General features: G+C 43.8%; 1 protein-coding gene across 1 annotated transcript in view; it reads left to right on the top strand.

Moving 5' to 3' along the window:
- The first annotated feature begins 5,328 nt into the window (after nt 1-5,328).
- The window catches only part of LOC138371960 (tripartite motif-containing protein 3-like), a 70,965-nt gene continuing 56,752 nt past the window's right edge, over nt 5,329-19,541 (top strand). The window contains exon 1 of the mRNA XM_069336998.1: nt 5,329-5,497. The gene's annotated coding sequence lies outside the window, so the exon portion shown is untranslated. The remainder of the gene's footprint in view (nt 5,498-19,541) is intronic.

Below are 19,541 nucleotides of genomic sequence, written 5' to 3' on the forward strand. Positions count from 1 at the left end.
AGTTGTTCTGTCGTAGATTATACCAGATACAAGGGGAGCTGTTATGTTTGTCCATATGTGGTCCAAGGTAGTGGCTGATGTTTGAGTGACTCGGGTAGGTTTGGTGATTGTGGGGATTAGCATACAGGAGTTCATGCTGTTAAGGAAATAGTCAACTTGATAGTCAAGTCAAGTCAAGTCAACTTTAACATAGTTGGGAAGGTCATTCCACAATCTGGGTCCCTTGATTTGTAGAGCATTTCTAGTTTGATTAAGTCGTACTCTAGGAATATCAATACTGTATTTATTTCTGGTGTGGTGCTCATGGGTTCTGTTCCAACCTTCTATGAAGCTTTTGAGGTCAGGATTGGCATTACAGTTTAGCGTTTTATATATGTATAATACACATGAGAGAATGTGCAGTGACTTAATGTCTAACATATTCAGAGATTTGAGTAGGGGTACCGAGTGATGTCTGGGGCCAGAGCTGGATATTGGCCTAATAGCAGCTTTGTGTTGAGTAATTAGAGGACGTAAATGATTTTGGGTAGTAGAACCCCAAGCACAAATACCATAATTGAGGTATGGATAGATGAGGGAGTAATAGAGAGTCACCAGGGCAGGGCGTGGTACATAATATCTGATCTTAGAAAGAATGCCAACAGTTTTTGAAACTTTTTTTTTATATATTTAGAATGTGTCCCTGGAAATTCAGCTTGTGGTCAATGAGAATGCCAAGGAATTTGCCATCTAATTTGTTACAAATTTGGGTATTGTTTATTTTGAGATTTATTTGATTAGAGGATTTATTGCCAAACAGAATATAGAAAGTTTTGTCAATGTTAAGGGTGAGTTTGTTGGCAGTTAGCCAAAGATGGACTTTATTTAGCTCAGTATTTACTGTGGCATTTAGAGCAAGGGGGTCAGGACTGGAGTAAATGAAGGTTGTGTCGTCAGCAAATAGAATTGGTTTGAGGTGTTGGGAGGCATTTGGAAGGTCATTAATGTAGATGAGAAAGAGGAGAGGGCCAAGTATGCTGCCCTGAGGAACACCAATGTTGATGGGTAGGGTGGGAGAAATTGTATTATTCACAGAAACATACTGGAGCCTGTCAGTAAGGTAAGATTTGAGGTACTGCAGGGAGTGACCACTGACTCCATAATGTTGTAATTTAAGAAGAAGGTTCTGGTGGTTGACAGTGTCAAAAGCCTTACGCAGGTCCACAAATAACCCAACAGGGAACTCCTTTTTATCAAGAGATGTATGAATCGAGTTAAGCATATTAATAAGTGCATCGTTAGTGCTTTTTTTGGGTCTGAAGCCATATTGGCAAGGGCTAAGTATATTGAGTTTGGCTAGATAAGAGTAAAGCTGCTTATAGATTAGTTTTTCAAAATTTTTTGACAAGTTTGGCAGGATTGATATAGGTCTGAAGTTGTTAACATCAGTGAGATCACCACATTTGTGGACAGGGGTTACTCTTGCTTTTTTTTAGAATCCCTGGAAAGGTTTGGAGTTCAAGTGACTTGATGAAGAGCAATGCAATAGCAGGAGCTAAAGATCTGGAGTTTTTTTTGTAAATTAAAGTTGGTATCTCCTCAAGGGCACTAGACTTGGTTTTAAGGGAAAGGATTATCTCATTGACGTCAGTGGAATTAATAGGCTTTAGGTACAGAGACTGTGGATAGTTACCTGTAAGATAGTCCTTAACATCAGTACTGGAAGATGGAATATCATTTGCAAGGTATGACCCAATGGAAGAGAAGAACCTATTGAACTTTACAGTCTCCGTGGTGTAGTGGTAAGACACTCGCCTGGCGTTCCGCGAGCGCTATGTCATGGGTTCGTATCCTGGCCGGGGAGGATTTACTAGGCGCAATTCCTTAACTGTAGCCTCTGTTTAAGGCAACAGTAAAACGTGTACTTGGTTGTAACAACGATTCTTCGCGGCAGGGGATCGTATTCCAGGGACCTGCCCGAAACGCTATGCGTACTAGTGGCTGTACAAGAATGTAACAACTCTTGTATATATCTCAAAAAAAAAAAAATGTACATGTAGCAGACGCTTCACGAAGCTGTCGGAATCAGCAGAGAAAATACGAGAGCAACCGTACAGGGCCTGGGAGCAAGGTCGAGTTAGTGTCCTTGAGGGTCTCTTCTCAGACTAGCCTCACCTGGTCCTGCTCCACGTTGATCGTTGGAATCTCCTCAATGATTTAACACTTTAAGGGACTCCTAGGGTCCTCATCACATTTTTAGTTTAGTGAATTAGGCAACTCGGTGTTGGAGACTCCTGGAGCTGAAGGCTTGAGTAATATTGGCAGTATTCAGAAGTGGTTCAACGGAAACACCGCATAAAGTTTAACAGTAGTTTATTTACTAACTTTACCACTAATACACAGGGTGCTTGATTTACTTTAGATTGGCGTCAGCAAAGCTATGGTTGCATTAGCGAGACTCTTGACGTCTGGCTAATCGATTCAGATCCACTCGTGGAGAAACACCTAACTTAACACAGTTGACAGCCAATCATTAACACGGCAACCTAACTGCCGGTATGCAAAGGGATCACAAGAGCTCCAACCGGATACTCGGGTAATGATGATGTGCAATAAATCACAAATACACTGTCAGTGGGACAGGCAATAACATGCACAATAATAAATCACACAATACTAAATGTGTGGTGTATGTGAAGCTCACATTCACAGATGAGTGTAATGTCGTGTTACCACACAAATAACCACGCATACACCGTCGGGTGCCTTCACCTATACCTGTGTCAGGTAAGAGTAGGTGAGAACTGTGGTTGATACCTCAGATCAACACAGACACAATAAAACAATGACAAGATCTTGTACTTACAGTTAGGGTACCTCTCTTATTCACTCACTCAGGCACATTTATGCAAGAACTCGTAGGTGGCCTGTAAGCTGGTTTCCTCGGCGACAGGCTGATGTATACAAGAGCGCCTCCCATGCCCTTGCGCCACCCATAGCTCTTTTGTTCAACAAATCCATAGAGTGTCATACCTTCCCTGATATCCTTAAAAAAGCAGGAGTAACGCCAGTTCATAAAGGAGGTAATTTGGCGGACATAAACAATTATAGACCAACATCAAACCTACCAATTCTATCAAAAATATTTGAAAAAATTATCTACAAACAGCTCTATTCCTACCTCATAAAATTCGACATACTCAGCCCCTGCCAGTTTGGCTTCCGGTCCCACAAGAGCACCAATGATGCAATCATTAGTCTCCTTGACGTAATCTACTCAGCCCTTGACAAAAATGAATTTCTGATTGGACTCTTCATTGACCTAAGAAAAGCCTTTGATACTGTTAATCACAATTACCTCTTACGTAAACTCCATCATTATGGAATCAGAGGCCTTGCTCTGGACTATATCCGATCCTATCTTAGTGACAGACACCAATGTGTAACCATCAATGATACAACCTCTTCCACTCTACCAATAACCGTTGGAGTGCCACAGGGCAGCATCTTAGGACCTCTTCTATTTCTTATATATATCAACGATCTGCCTAATGTCTCTAATATTCTTAAACCTATACTGTTTGCTGATGATACTACCCTCATCTATTCAGACTCCAATCCACATACACTAAACAATGTTGTGAATAATAAATTTAAAAAAGTACACTTATGGATGTCAACTAACAAACTAACACTAAACATAGAAAAGACCTACTACATCTTATTTGGAAGCAAATCATCGAATGCAATTCAGCTACAGATAGACAACATTAACACTAGTAAAAAATGATGGAAAGTTTCTTGGCCTATTCCCAGACAAGAGACAACTTCAGCACCCACATTCAAAACATTGCTAAGAAAGTCTATAAAACAGTTGGTATACTCTCTAAAATCAGATATTATGTACCTAAATCTGCTCTCCTCTCACTATATTATGCACTAATCTATCCCTATCTGAATTATGGTATCTGTGCATGGGGGTCAGCCACTGCAAACCACCTCATGCCCATCATCACACAGCAAAAATCTGCTATCAGAATTATAACAAACTCTGCTTTCAGACAACACTCAGCTCCCTTGTTTAAATCCCTTAACATGCTAAATATTAACTCCCTCCACACATTCTCTTGTGTCAACTACATTTACAAAACCCTGTTCTTAAATGCAAATCCTGCTCTGAAACTCTCCCTGGACAGATGTAATAGGACCCATTTTCACCACACCAGAAATAAATATCTCTTTGATATCCCCAGGGTCAAACTTAATCTGTGTAAACACTCTATACAAATAAAGGGACCCAGTCTATGGAACTCACTCCCTAATGAATTGAAAAGCTGTCCAACTTTTGCCCCATTCAAAAACAAAACTAAAAAGTACCTAATTTCATCTTCGTAGTTTCCCACACTGAGCTTTAAATTTGCTTTGTATCTAGTGTTACCAAATCTCCCAATCTTTATGTACTTAATCCAAACAACTCTATCATTGTGTTCATTGCTGTCTTCTTTTTATGTGCTTTTGTGCAAGCTATATACTGTATTGTGCCTACTAATTTTTGTTAACTACCATTCAAGCTGTCATTGCAATCAATCTGAGCTACCTGTGTGCCTTAATATACCTACAAATTTTTCTCATCTTATTTTTTTTTCTTGCTATGTATCTGTTATCATTTTTATAAATTTTGCTAGTATTTACCTACTTAAAATTTTCTTAGATCAAGAACCTGCCCGAAACGCTGCGCGTACTAGTGGCTTTACAAGAATGTAATTACTATGCTATATATCCTCATAATCCCAATGTACCTTCTTGTATATAAATAAATAAATAAATAAATATATAACACTGCAAACCAGCATGACAGGGTGGAGCTCATCGAAACCTTTCAAATACTAAATTTGGACGATGTCGATCTGGACACTTTCTTCAAAAGGTCAGATTCTCGGGTTCGAGCTCAACAAGCCACAATGTAGGACAGAAAACAGAAGATGCTCTTTCACCTGTATGTTGTAAACCCGTGGAACCGCCTACTCGCCGAAGAGTAGGTAAGGTAAACGCCCAAACTCTATTAGGTTTTAAAATACAGATAGAAAAGATTATCTGGGCAAATGGATGGAACCTTTGACAAGCCGCCAGCTTCCTGTGCTCGTCGAGGTCACTAGTATTAGTGAGTCTCGGGTAATATGAAGTACACTTAACGTCGGCAAAGATCAGTAACCAAAGAAAATGGGAAGAGCACCGTGGCGGGTAAGCGAGCGAGCGAGTGACGTCATCACAACAAAGATTGCTATTCAACGTCTCCACGCCCCGGAAGTTCGCCTGTCGTAAAGACCTGTGTCCACAATACCCGCCAAACTGTCCATCCCACAGTACTCTCAGGACACTTATTGGCAGTGTAAGTGTGTGGTGAGGCCACACCACTGAAGACATTGAGGATATACCACGAGGGAGAGACAAAACTGTTGAAGGAAGGAGTCACTGGCTCCACCTGACTACCTTGTTCCTCGCACTCTCATCATCCTCCGTAAGTACTTGAGTACTTTCTGCTCCACAATTGTCTTACACCCCAACATGCAATTGTTGGGGTGTGGAAATAGGCCTATGGCATTGTTGGGGTGTGGACATTGCCTATCGAATATGATAATTTTTATAATTTATAATAATGTAGAGGGAACCACATTCAAAGTGCCCGCCAAGGAGACATTTTACAGTATAGGCAGGGCTGTGCCCTGATTGGTGGACGACGACGGCGCACGACCTACCCGCGCGGCAGCCCGCGCAAGCCGAGTGGGCCAGATTTGAACTGAATGTGACCCAACGCGGACGACGCCTGCCCGGCACCACTGGCACTTAGGATATGTGCCCATAGGACCCCTAAGAGGCATTGATTCCCTCTGTCCTACCCTTCCTGAGGAGCCTAGACTTGCTCCACCTACCCTACCAGCCCTTCTTCTCCCTACGACGACAGTTCCAGGTGAATTACTGTACTATTGTTGTAACATGTGGGTCACCTCTACATTGGCGCAGTGAGTAAACGTTCCCACGCGGTGATCAAGAGGACCTCGCCAAGATATCTGCATCATCGTTCTGCCGACTTCAGTCAAGACGTCTTAGAGAGTGTTCAACGGTTCCAGTCTCGAATTACTGGCTTTGGTTGCACCATAGATGTTCTTCGGTTTGTTGTTCAATAGCGGTGCCCAAGATATTTCAACCCCTGTTTTTTTGTGCATATGTTTTATTCCACATCTCGTGCAATCCCCCAAGATTCTCCATAAGTTCCAGTTATCAGTGTTTTATACGGATTATTTCTCCGGATTTGTTGCATTTTATTGTCTTGTCCCCCAAGCACCGATTCCCGCGGTCCCCAAGTTCTTTGAAGAAGGGGAGACGAGTACCACCATTCACACGGAATACGGGCCACCGTTCATGAGCATACCCGACCTGTATTGTTTACGAATCCGCTCGCGGAGGATTTCAGGCTGTCGTTCCCGAGCGCATCCGTCTCCAGTGTGTTTACTACAGCGACGCTGGTCCCAGCTCTGCAGGGTGCTTGCTACAGGTCTGTTATTTTCTCATTTCTACTGTTAACTAGACGTAACCTGTTCTAGGCTTTCTACAGAAGTAACGGCTCAAGGGGAAGAGATACATTAAGTGAGCCAGTGAGTTTGTGTTCATACCAGATTTAAGGTGGATGGTGATCCGCCCTGCACACAGTCCCACACGTTCACCTGAAAAAAGTGTTTTTGAGAACCCTCAGCCCAGTGCTTATGAAAATCAGGCACATTGCTTGTCAAAGTTCCTCAAAGTGCCTGCCATATCAGATTTTCCAGCTTTGCAAGTGCAGTAAGTGCCCAGTTTTTGTCTAAGCCTCAAGTGATTTAGGTACCAATTAAGTGTGCAGTGTTTTATGTTGCTTGAAACCCACCTGGCCCCATCATTTACATTATTGACTGTGCAGTGCTTATTTTTCCTTGTGGAACATTTATCTCTATCTCTGAACATTGGAACCTTAAGTGTGGCTATTGGTGTCTGTGTTTTTTTTTTTTTTTTTTTTTTTTTTTTTTTTTTTTTTTTTTTTTTTCTGTTTGGGGTGGTATACATGCGAGGTGCCTGGCCCCAGATCTAAGGCTTATTACCAGGTGTGGCACGATATATCGGAGCTTTAACTTTCGACACCAGCACAATGGCCCAAATCAAGATAAACTCTGCTTCGGCTGCTGAGTTGCAGCTGCTACCGGGTGTAGGAGATAAATTGGCCGCTCGCATTATCAAGTTTCAGCATCGCCACGTGATCACGGAGGACAACATTTATGATATCAACCGCCTTCGGGCCAGACCCGAGTTGTTGGCTGCTATATCGTTTGAGGTGGACCCGTCCCAACAGGGCCCCGGGCCCTTAGGTCAGGGGGCAGGAAGTCGTTCATCGTCCTCGTCCAGCGAAACGGGAACCCGCCATTCCTCTAGGGGTGCCGCCAGCAGCAGACAACGTGGACGTCGACCTCAGTCACCAGCTTACTCCAGGGCTAGTGGCCAGCAAGGTACTCGGCAGGGGAGCCCCTCCCACCATCGATCGGCTCGATCAAGGAGACGGACAACTCGACACTCGTCACACAGCTCTCGGACTTCCGATTCGGATGCCTCTCTATCCTGCAGCAGGCGGACAGGTTATCGTCAACAGAAAGAGACCTTCCGCACACCACCTCGGGCGTTGGACTATGACGGGAAGTCAGATTGGGCCACCTTCTACCGCCGCTTCACGTCTTATGTCTCGGAAAAGGACTGGAGTGGGCCTACGTTATTGACACAGTTAGGATGGTGCCTCAAGGGTAAGGCAAGTGATTTTTACAATCACTTACTGGACAGAGAACCGTCGATCGATTATAATCGCATGATGCATAAGATGATCAAGCGATTTGGCGATAGGGAAGTTCTGGATGTAGCCATGATGAAGTTTAACCAGGCCCAGCAGGAACCAGAAGAAGATATTGCTGATTGGGCAGATAGGGCCCACCACTTGGCTCATCGGGCCTACAAACATGTGCCACGATGGGAAGTGGAACAAATCGCAGTAATGAGATTCGGCCAGGGATTACAGGACAAGACTCTGGCGGAATACATTGCCAATGCAAGGAATTCGTCAATGGAAGAGGCCATCGACCGGGCCCAAACCTTCCAGCACAATGCCGTAGCAATCCACGGCTCCTCAAGTTCAAGCAGGCACGACTCCCACCGCCGCGGGTCCCAGGGGCCAGCAGTAAGAGTGAATGCAGTGGGCAGGTACTCCCGGTATGAGCAACCACCCAGGAGTAAGGACGCTTCTCGGCGCTCGACACCAGGTGCCTCGCCGGCTACCAGTCCCGCAGGCCGTGGAACCGGTACTCACCACCCGTCGAGTGCAGGCTCGGGTCCTTCATCTTCCATGGACACGGAGGCGAAACTGGACGTCTTGGTAGCAGGTGTCTCAGAACTCAGCGGGAAATTGGATCAGGTGTGTGAGAGTTTGAGGCGTCTCATGATGGCCATCATATCGCCACATATTCGTCGTTCCCCATCCCCCAGGCGACCGCTGCAGTGTTTCAGATGTAGGAAAGAGGGTCACGTGGCTCGGGACTGTCTGGAACCGGGAAGTGATGGGGAGGGAAGCCGCCGGCTCAGGGACCCCCTGGGCAACAAGCTGTGCGTTTCATTTGAGGACGAGAAAGAGTCTTTAAACGCGGATGGGTCGGTCCAGTCGGCCTAACTCCGACCCAATGTACAACAGGCCTAGAAAGGGAGAGCACGATAGGGGCGGGCCAAGGGACGTCGGGCACGGAAGAGCAGGACGGGGGAAGAGATCACATAACCATCAGACAGCTCAGATCCGGCTCTATATTTTGGATCCCAGTCCAGATCGGGGACGTGGAGGTCAAGGCGATTGTGGATACAGCGGCCGAGGTCACCATTATCTCCCAGGAGATCCATCAACGGTTGAACCCACCACCCCAGGTGATACAACACATAACCTTAAGCACGGCGGGGAAACAAATGCACCTTACGGGAACACTGGTGGGCCCCATCTCCTTGCTGGTTGCGGGACGGGAATACACTGTGGGAGTGTATGTGGCGCCTATTGCAGACGACATGTTGCTAGGGCTCGATTTCATGAAAAGATACGGTGTTAGTATAGCCCTAGACAAGTCTCAAATGATATTACAGGGACAGGTGATTCCTATGAAGCTAGAGACGAAAGAGGAGCCTGACCCTAACCTAGCTCCGTGCATCGCTAAGGTAGCGGTGTTCCAATACACTGTTATCCCACCACATTCAGTGGCCAGGGTCAAATGTGAAATGGACAAAAGTATGCCCCAGTGTATAGTGGAGCCCCTGGAGGATGGGCAGGTGCCAGTGGTTCGCACACTCCATCAGGAGGGAGAATTCCTGAAGGTATGTGTACTCAACGTAACAGGGCAGAATATCACATTAAAGAGGCAGATGCATGTGGCCAATGCAGAGGCAGTATGGGAAATTTTACCGGGGCCGGGCGCAGCGGTAGCAGCAAGGGCATTGGGGAGGGTACGAAGTGAAACTCAAGTCAAATTACCTCCCCATATGATGACCATGGTACAGGACGTCGAGGAAACACTGTCAGCAGAGCAGGCAAGCCAACTGACCCACCTGTTATGGAACTTCCAGGACATCTTTGCCGCAAGTGAATTTGACCTGGGATCATTCAAGGAGGTATCTCACCGCATCGACACGGGTAATGCAAGACCTGTGAAGCAAAAAATACGACGAACACCCGCATGCTTCGCACAGGAGGAGAAAGGACACCTTCAGCGCATGCTCGATGCGGGCATCATCCAACCGTCAGTATCTGAGTGGGCATCGGCACCAGTTCTGGTAAGGAAAAGGGATGCGTCAGTTCGGTGGTGTGTAGACTATCGAGGGTTGAACTCTCGCACCATAAAGGACGTGTACCCACTCCCTCTAGTCGATGAGTGCCTGGACACCTTGGCGGGAAACGAATGGTTTAGCAAGCTAGATGCCAACTCGGCATATTATCAGATCAACATAGCAGAAGAAGATCGGAAGAAGACGGCATTCATAACAAAATACGGACTGTTTGAATTTAAGAAAATGGCCTTTGGTCTTTGTAATGCTCCGGCTACCTACGCCAGGGTTATGAACTTGGTGTTGCGGGAGCTAAATTGGGAAACTGTGCTAGCATTCTTGGATGACATCCTGGTGCTGGGCGATTCATTCCAAAGCCACCTCTCCAACCTAGCACAGGTATTTGCGAGATTCAGAACCTATGGTTTACGCCTGAAACCACAAAAATGCGCCCTCTTTAAGAAACGGGTTGAGTTCTTAGGCAGGATGGTCAGCAGGGCAGGACTAGAACTGGGAAAAGAGGCGATAGACACAGTGGTGAAATGGCAGAAGCCTGGATCATCCAAAGACGTGGAAAGATTTCTGGGACTGGCCAACTACCATCGGACCTTCATAAAGGGATTTGCAGAGTTAGCCGCACACCTATACTCACTGACCGGCGGAAACAGATTCGAATGGGGAGACAAGCATCAGGAGGCTTTTGCAGCTATCAAAATGGCCTTAACTACAGCTCCGGTGCTGGGATTACCTAATGGACATGACCCCTTCATCCTGGACACCGATGCCTCCGACTGGGCGATAGGAGTGGAGCTGCTACAGGTTCAAGAGAAGAAAGAAAAGGTAATTGCTTATGCCAGTTTCGCATTGACCCCAGAACAGAGAAGGTATTGCACCACGAGGAAAGAGCTATTGGCAGTAGTCAGGTTTACCAGGCTGTTCCGGCACTATCTCTTGGGGCGGCCTTTTACCATACGCACTGACCACGGCAGCCTGGTCTGGCTGGTTAGGTTTAAGAACCCCCAGGGCCAACTAGCACGTTGGCTGGAGGAGCTGAGCCAATTTGATCTAAAAATCCAGCATAGAGCAGGTAAAAAACACAACAATGCAGACTCTTTATCCAGGGAGGGAGGCACTCAACAGGCATGTACCCACTTTCGCCAGGACGTGCCAGTGCAGGACCTGCCGTGTGGAGGATGCCCATACTGTCGCAGGGCACATCAGAACTGGGCGACCTTCCAGGAGACGGTAGATGACGTCGTCCCACTGGCTACGGGGTCGTTCAGATGTGCATGTAACGTTCAGATCCGGGGGACGATTAGACGCGTGAGCACTATAGCCCCTATTCAAGACTGGTGGTCGGAGGATTCCAACTTGGCTGTCTTCCCATGGGACCCTGGTGAAGATGGCCGAAGAAAGCCTGCCGAGACGCTTTATAAGGAAGAAGACGCAGTGGCCCCAGAAGTAGTAGACATTAGGATCATCACCAGAACAACGGCGGACAGGCTAGGGGTGCATTTACTTGAGTTACAGGAGCGGACGGAGAGAGACCCGGACATGAGAATGGTAAGAGAATGGGTGGGAGGCCGTCAGCCAACAGAAGGGGACCTGTTCGGGGCCAGCCCTGCAACAAAATACTACTGGTTAAATAAAGAAGCACTTCTCATGGAAAATGGGCTTTGGTGGTGGTACAAAGTAGATCAGGGGGGAGCCGCCCAGAAGCTTTTGTATGTACCCAGCAGCCTGAGGCAGGAGGTACTGAATCTGTGCCATGATATACCTGATATGGGCCACCAGGGCCGGAATCGCACAATGGAGCGGGTCAAAGCAAGGTACTTCTAGTACGGGCTATCAACGGATGTCGCAAATTACGTGGCATCATGCCACCACTGTAGTATGAACAAAAAAGCATCCAAGACCAGCAGGCATGAGCTGCTTAAGTACCAGGCGGGTGCACCAATGGAAAGGGTACACTTGGACATTCTGGGACCATTGCCTAAGACTCCGAAAGGCAACGAATATCTCCTGGTAATGGTAGATCAGTTCACTAAATGGATTGAGTGTGTGCCACTACCGTCCCAGACGGCAGAGAACACCGCCCGAGCAGCACTCGATGGGTTCTTCACCAGGTTCGGGTATCCGTTTGAAATCTTCACCGATCAGGGCAGGAATTTTGAAAGTGACTTGTTTACGAAGCTCTGCGAATTGATGCACATCCACAAGGCCCGTACTACCGCCTACAGGCCGTCGGCGAATGGGCAGGTGGAAAGGTATAACAGAACCATCATGGATGCATTGCGGTGTTATGCCAGTTCCCAACATGACAGCTGGGACACCTATATTCAACACATAGCAGGGGCCATCAGGTCTAGTGTGAACCGACAGACGGGGTTCACGCCCAACAAGTTAATGCTCGGTTGGGAAACCAACCAGCCAATAGATTTAATGTACCCCCGGGAGGTGCAACTTCAATCAGATGCAGTACCTTACCTAGCAAATTTGCAGAAGGAAATTGAGAAGGCGCATGGACTGGCACGGAAGTCTCTATCCACGAACCAGGAACGAATGAAGAGAGATTATGACCTACGGGCACGGCTACAGGTCTATGAGAAAGGGGACCTGGTTTACCTGCTAGACACGGCACAGGTGAAGGGGCAGTGCCGGAAGCTATCACCGCAGTGGAAGGGCCCAGGCGTCATCATCCACAAGTTCTCATCTTGTTTATTTAGGGTCAAGCTCCAGAATGACAACATCACAGCAAATCATGATAAACTAAAGAAGTGCAAGGACCGTACATGCCCGGGCTGGATTGAGAAGTTTAAACATCATATGTCACAGGTTCAGGACCCAGTGGGAGGGCCATATAAGGACCTTTACTGTGTGTGTCGGCAACCATACGATGGAAAGTTTATGGTGCAATGCGATATGTGCGCGGAGTGGTTCCATGGGGTCTGCGTGGGAGTGACTCTGGCGAGTGTACGGTCAAAACCAGAGTATGCATGTCCTCGGTGTGAGCCATAAGAGCAGAAAAAGAAAAAAAAAAAGAAAAAAAGAAAGAAAAAGGAAAGGGAATAGTGTAGTGTATGCAATGTTAAAACAGTTCGTGTATAGTGCAAAGATAATACGGGTAATAATCGTAATGTTCGTGTACAGTGCAAAGATAATACGGGTAATAATTGTAATAGGACCCATTCATGAAACCAGACTTTTTTACAAAAAAGACATGTTGTATATAGTGAAACGTTTTCCCTCCAACATACCCATTGTTCTATAGGGACGGGAGGAGTGTAGAGGGAACCACATTCAAAGTGCCCGCCAAGGAGACATTTTACAGTATAGGCAGGGCTGTGCCCTGATTGGTGGACGACGACGGCGCACGGCCTACCCGCGCGGCAGCCCGCGCAGGCCGAGTGGGCCAGATTTGAACTGCATGTGACCCAACGCGGACGACGCCTGCCCGGCACCACTGGCACTTAGGATATGTGCCCATAGGACCCCTAAGAGGCATTGATTCCCTCTGTCCTACCCTTCCTGAGGAGCCTAGACTTGCTCCACCTACCCTACCAGCCCTTCTTCTCCCTACGACGACAGTTCCAGGTGAATTACTGTACTATTGTTGTAACACGTGGGTCACCTCTACAATAATATATAATAATAATTTATATATAATAATAATAATACGAAAATCCACTGGGACTGTGTGGTGTTGCAAACCCACGACCAAGGCATTGCCAGCCGCATACTCTACCACTGTACCATCACTGACTTCCTAAAAGTCTTGCAATCAGATTTCTACTGATATCACAGGAAGTCTGTGATATCCTGATATCACAGGAAGTCCTGAAGCCAGTCCAAGTTTTACTTAAGACCCCTAAGCACTCAGGTGAAGGGGTGCAGTATTGTAGTTGAACACTGTACGCCCATCTTCAGATACACAGAAAATCGCACTAAGGAGATATACATCAATGAACGAACCATTGGGGCTGTGAGGTGACGCAAACATTGCAGGTTCGCATTGCCTCACAGCCCGAGTGAATTTTCTCATTGATGTATATCACGTTAGTGTGATTTTGTGTGTGTAAATAATAATAATAGTAATATTATTATTTATTCAAAAGATTGTGTGTATAAAGAACATAAGAGTAATAAATGAATAAATCTACAAGGGCCGTGACGAGGGTTTGAACCTACATCCGAGAAGATCCCAGACGCTCCTTAACCACTTAACTGCGCCAACCAAGAATACTCGGTTTGCCAACTGAGAAAGCGCGTTTTGATTTTTTCGTACCCATTCTAAATGTGTGCGAGGTTGGTTGTGTACGAAATGGACTCTTAGGACCTCCAGTGAGAGGTAGCCATCTTGGAAAAAATTCCCTTTATGCCCTAAGGCTGCTGGCTGGCTTAGTACTGAGTGAGCAACCATGAGTGGTGCACGTGCCTTGGGCTCCCAAACACCTGTCCGACGCGGAGTTGAAAGATCGCGCTTTGTCGGAGAAATTCAAACCTTAATGTTTGAAGAATATAAGGGTCATAATATTGGTGAAGCTAGGTGCAATAAGGACCTAACACAAAGGTCAGATGCAAGTGATACAGCACCTATGAGGACAATACAGCGAGCGTATCCAGTTGTAGCTCTGAGCGCCACCCTTGCCCACCTATGCTATCTCCAATTTATTTAGATGATACATAGATGAATCGTTTTCTGCGTTCAGTGATGATCCATCTGATACAAGTAGCATAGATAAACAGTGTTAGCGGCTTCCATGGTGGTGTTTTCCATAGATATTTTCAAGAATAGCTGAATCTCTTCTTTACTGACGGACACTCTTTGAGGCTGGCTGAATCTCTTCCAGACTGACGGACACTCTTTGAGGCTGGCTGAATTTCTTCCTGTGTAGGACCTTACAAGGCGATCTTTTCACGACTACCTTACAAATTGATCTTTTCCTGTAATCTTTGCAAGAATACCTTACATTTTACAAGCTTGGCTACATACCACCTACAGGTACTAATGCCAAGGGTGTGCATGAGTGCGTTATTTGCAAGCACACAGAACAAAGAAACAGGAAGCGAAAATCTATCTGTACCTGGTGCAACGAGAGCGAAGCCGTACTGTGTACCATGGACTACTTTGTTGATTATTACTCACTTCCGAAGTACTGAGTGTGTAATACAGTGTGTTACTGTGTAGTGTGTGAAACTGTACATATTGTAATTTTAGTGAATTTTTAACAATATTGCGACAATAAACATTTGTTTTGGACACATTGCTGACACATGTATCACAGTTCCACGGAACATTATGAACGTTCTACTGTACACATATGGTAAAGAATACAAATATGCATCATATACGATAAAAAAAGCAAATAAATCAGCATTGGAAATGCATAAAACAGATAATTGAAAATATTTTTATGGTAACACCTGGTGCTTGAATTGCCCGCACGACCGTGTCTGGGCGTGTCACGCACGGGCGACCAGCCCCTATTGACATCACAACGCACCTTGTCCACGTCCCCAGAGCCAAAGTAAGAGGAATTTGGTACTTATTTTTACATAGACATGTTCAGGGAAGGGAATTTATCATTTTACAAAGAAAAAAGAATTTTTGGGGAACACTTTATTTCATGCGCACAGGGGGAATTTCACAATAAACTTGGCGCAGTATGGTGGTTTATCGACTGAGCTACAACATGGATAAGAATTACAACCAAGAAATCAACTTGACTTACCACGGATCCAGCAGTCTCTCCAAGACACAAACTAGGTTTTTACACAATTCCCCCATGCACCTGAGCTCTGTCAATAAGCTGTTCTACCTCTTCGCCCTTACTTCATTACACACTCTCGGACGTAGATTTGAACCCTCGTCATGGCTCTTGTGGATTTGTTCATTTCAAACTTGAAATGAAACAAACAAACTCATTTCAAATTTGTTCATATCAAACCTACCCGTACTATCAAAAATATTTGAAAAAATTATCTACAAACAGCTGTACTCCTACCTCGTAAAATTCGACATACTCGGCCCCAGTCAGTTTGGCTTCCGCTCCCAAGAGAGTACTAACAACACAATTATTAGTCTCCTTGATATAATTTACTCAGCCCTTGACAAAAATGAGTTTCCGATTGGACTCTTCATTGACCTGAGAAAGGCCTTTGATACTGTTAATCACAACTACCTCTTATGTAAACTGCATCATTATGGAATCCGAGGCCATGCCCTGGATTATATCCAATCCTATCTTAGTGATAGACACCAATGTGTAGCCATCAATAATATAACCACTCCCATTCTACCAATAACCATTGGGGTGCCACTGGGCAGCATCTTGGGATCTCTCCTATTTCTTATATACATCAATGGTCTGCCTGATGTCACCAACATTCTGAATCCTATATTGTTTGCTGATGATACTACCCTCATCTATTCTAACCCCAAAACACATACACTACATAATGCTGTTAATAATGAACTAAAAAAAAAGTCCACTTATGGATGTCAACCAACAAACTAACACTTAACATAGAAAAGACCTACTACATCTTATTTGGAAGCAACTCAACAAATGCAATTCAGCTTCAGATAGACAATGTTAACATTAATAATAAAAATGATGGAAAGTAACTAAGAAAGTCTAAAGTCACATAACTAAGAAAGTCTCTAAACAGTTGGTATACTCTCCAAAATCAAATACTATGTATCTAACTCTGCTCTCATCTCACTATATTATACACTAATCTATCCCTATCATAATTATGGTATCTGTGCATGGGGTTCAACCACTGCAAACCACCTCAGGTCCATCATCCCTCAGCAAAATCTGCTTTCAGAATAATAACAAATTCTGTTTTCAGACAACACTCAGCCCCCTTGTTTAACTCCCTAAACATGCTAAGCATAATCTCACTCCACACATTCTCTTGTGTCAACTACATTTACAAACCCTGTTCTTAAATGCAAATCATGTTCTGAAACTCTCCCTGGACAGATGTAATAGGATCCATTATCACCACACCAGAAATAAATATATCTTTGATATTCCCAGAGTCAAACTTAATCTGTGCAAACAATCTTTGCAAATAAAGGGACCTAGTCTATGGAACTCACTCCCTAATGAATTGAAAAGCTGTCCAACTTTTGTGTCATTCAAAAACAAAACTAAAAAGTACCTTATTTCATCTTCATAGTTTTCTACCTTGTTGCTTTAAAATTGCACTGTATCTAGTGCTACCCAATCTCCCAATCTTCATGTACCCAATCCAAACAACTTTACCATTGTGATCATTGCTGTCTTCTTATATGTGCTTTCAATTTGCTGTATGGTGCCTATTAATCTTCGTTTAAATTACCAATCAAGCTGTCAATGCAATCAAACTGAACTTTAATTTACCAATGTGCTTTAATATTCCTACTAATCTCTCTCATCTCACTTTTTTTTCTTTCTTGCAATGTATCTGTTATCATTTTATTAATTCTGCTAGAATTTACCTACTTAAAATTATCTGTTAGATTAAGGACCTGCCCGAAACGCTGCGCGTACTAGTGGCTTTACAAGATTGTAAATACCATGCTATATATTCTCACAAACCCAATGTACCTTCTTGTATATAAATAAATAAATAAATAATAAATAAATAAATTTGATGCATCACACTATTGTGATTTCTATGTGTAATAAGAGTATTGTTCAATTGAAGGGACAGCAGTTACACATACTGTACTAATGAAGCCACTATTACGCAAAGCGTTTCGGGCAAAATTAATAGTAATATAGAAATTTTTTAATTGATGTTGTGACGGGGTAAAACACTTAATACTATAAGAGAAGTAAGTTAACAAAATGAGAATGTTCAAGGAAAATAAAAAATTAATACAAAGGTGATACATAAGGATGACAAGCATTTATTTATTTATATACAAGAAGGTACATTGGGGGTTAAGAGAGAACATAGAAATAAAGTTGATGTTACATTCTTGTAAAGCCATTAGCACGCATAGAGTTTCGGGGAAGTCCTTAAACTAACAGATAATTTTAAGTAGATAATTTACAGTAAAATAGACAAAAAATGTGTACAGGTACTTTACAGCCTTACTTTACAGGTACAGAGTATAGTCAGAGTACTGACATAGATTATTACATTATGGAGTCAGTAGTTCTAGCAACAGTACAGTAGTTTATTTACATTAATTACAGAATGGAAATACAAGGTGTAATTTAGAACTGCTCCTCATGACATTTTCTTGGAACATATCAGAACATTGAGTAATATAAACATACTATAATTTAAGGTTAATGGGGTCAACACTTACAAATAACCAAGATCATAAAGGACACGAGTAAACACTTTATCAAAGAAATGCATGAAATTAGATGACATTAAATGTAGACAGTAAATGTACAAATTAAATGAGTAATACAGTGTGTCCTCGCTTGAACGAACTATATGGGGCGGAGCCAATTCGTTCCAGTCTGGAATTCATTCCAGACTGGGGGAATTTCATTCCATTCATTCCCCCAGCAACCTCTTTCCCCCCCCCCAAAAAAAAATACAATCATATTAATACATATACCGATATACATTTGCCTTATGAAAAATTTAAATAACAAAGAATTTGTAATGCAATGAAATAAATTGATATTGCACGATACAGTACTGTACTTACCCTACCAGTTGAGTTGTGTTTTGCAATGATGCAGCATATGGAATAGATAACACACTGTCATCTTCCTCTTCCACATCCTCATCATTATTACCAGTAACACACTGGATAATCTCAGTATCAGTTAATTCACCATAACCTGGATCATCAGCATCATTATCTAACCACTCATTCACATCAGAAAGTTGCAAATCTTCCTCATCTGCATCTCTGAATGTCTCAAAAATCACATTATCAAAGCCCTCAAAGTCAGTCATCTTCATCTTCATTCTAACCAGGCACCGGACTCAGAATTTTATTCCATGCATTCTTTAATGTGGTGACCTTCAACTCGCTCCATTCTTTGGCCTAGTTGTAAATTGCATCTTTAATTGAATATTTCTTGAAGTTTTCTAGTGTTCTACTAGCCTTCATATCCTTATTAGGCATCTCGTCTTCCTCAGAACTTGCATAATATCTGAATTCATAGCTCTTTTATAAAGCCTTTGAGAGCATAGATAACCCCCTAATCCATGGGCTGTATTACAGATGTAGTGTTTGGTGGTAAAGCCATACATGTTATTTTGCCATCAGGCGATGTTAATTTAGCAATGGGGTGAGCTGGGGCATTATCTGTCAACAGCATTGCCTTTACCTCAGTAGGATGAATTCTACACATATTGATCTGCTGCTTTTTTACTTCTTTACAAAAGTGATCCTGGAACCAATCCTCAAAAGTAATCTGTGTGAACCAGGCATTTTTTGTGTTGTAGTAGATGACAGGTAGTCTGTTCATGCAGTTTTTCAATGCTCTGAGGTCGGCAGATTTCCCAACAATTGCGTACTTTGTTCGGTGACTGCCATCTGCGTTACAGCACAATAATGCTGAAAATCTTTCCTTCTTTACCTTGCAACTAGGAATACTCTTCTCAAGCCTGAAGGCCAAAGTGTTTCTTTGAAGGCATTTCCAGTTAAAGCCTGTTACATCTGCATTGTACACTTAAACCAGCTTAGATTATTAGATATAATGTGCTGAAAAAGTTTATGCTTATAT

This window comes from Procambarus clarkii, chromosome 37 (assembly GCF_040958095.1).
Source record: "Procambarus clarkii isolate CNS0578487 chromosome 37, FALCON_Pclarkii_2.0, whole genome shotgun sequence".
Taxonomy (NCBI): domain Eukaryota; kingdom Metazoa; phylum Arthropoda; class Malacostraca; order Decapoda; family Cambaridae; genus Procambarus; species Procambarus clarkii.